Consider the following 881-nt stretch of genomic DNA (forward strand, 5'->3'; position numbering starts at 1 on the left):
CATTGCTGTAGGTTCATATGAGAAGGGTCCCAGGAGCCTGTAGGACTCTATTTGCATATGGTAAGGGACCTATCTGCTCTCTGGCTCTTACAGTCTTTCTAACCCTTCTTCTGCAATGGTCCTTGAGTCCCATGTGTGTGTATTTTAATATAGGAGCCCTGTCTAAGAACCCACACTCTAGACTCTTATTCTCTATGTTTTGACCATTTCTGACCTTTCGTGTTCCTGGCCCTCTCTTGGATGAGGGAGCTTCATTGATGAGAATCAAAAGATGCTTTTGTGTTCTCTTCATCCTTTGGTCTATGTTCCATGAGCCTAGAATCGATCCTAATTTTTTAAAAGTTCATACACTTCTTTAAATGTAGCAAAAAAAAAAAACCAGAAAAAAAAGAAGTCATGAAGATGTGCATAAATTCGGTGAATGGATAAACTATGTTGTGCTCACATGTGGAATGACACTTTCAATCAAAGGACAGTACCACTTGAATTTCAAAGACATTGCACTTAGTAATAGAACCAGTGACAAATTTTTAATTTACCATAGTAGGATAGACAGGGCTTTAATGTTTCTAAATCATATGCAATTACCAAATTATTCCATCAGAAAACAGTCAAGCAGTTGCTGGGAGTGGAGGTCAGGCATTGATTAATATAAGGAGCATGAGGGGAATTTTACAAGTGAAAGAAACACTCTCATGCTTGAAGTGCATGTGGATGGTCACAGATCACTTATTTTATGCAAATTTATTAAACTATGCTATAAATCTAATTACATACAAATTACTCCGCAGTTAAGCTTTTCAAAAATAATACAGCTACTGAAAGTCTAAAATCCCCTTTGATGAAGTGTCCTGGGCATTGTCAGAAATGAAAACCACAGA

Source organism: Nannospalax galili, unplaced genomic scaffold (genome assembly GCF_000622305.1).
Source record: "Nannospalax galili isolate Female #2095 unplaced genomic scaffold, S.galili_v1.0 scaffold5204, whole genome shotgun sequence".
In the NCBI taxonomy this organism is placed as follows: domain Eukaryota; kingdom Metazoa; phylum Chordata; class Mammalia; order Rodentia; family Spalacidae; genus Nannospalax; species Nannospalax galili.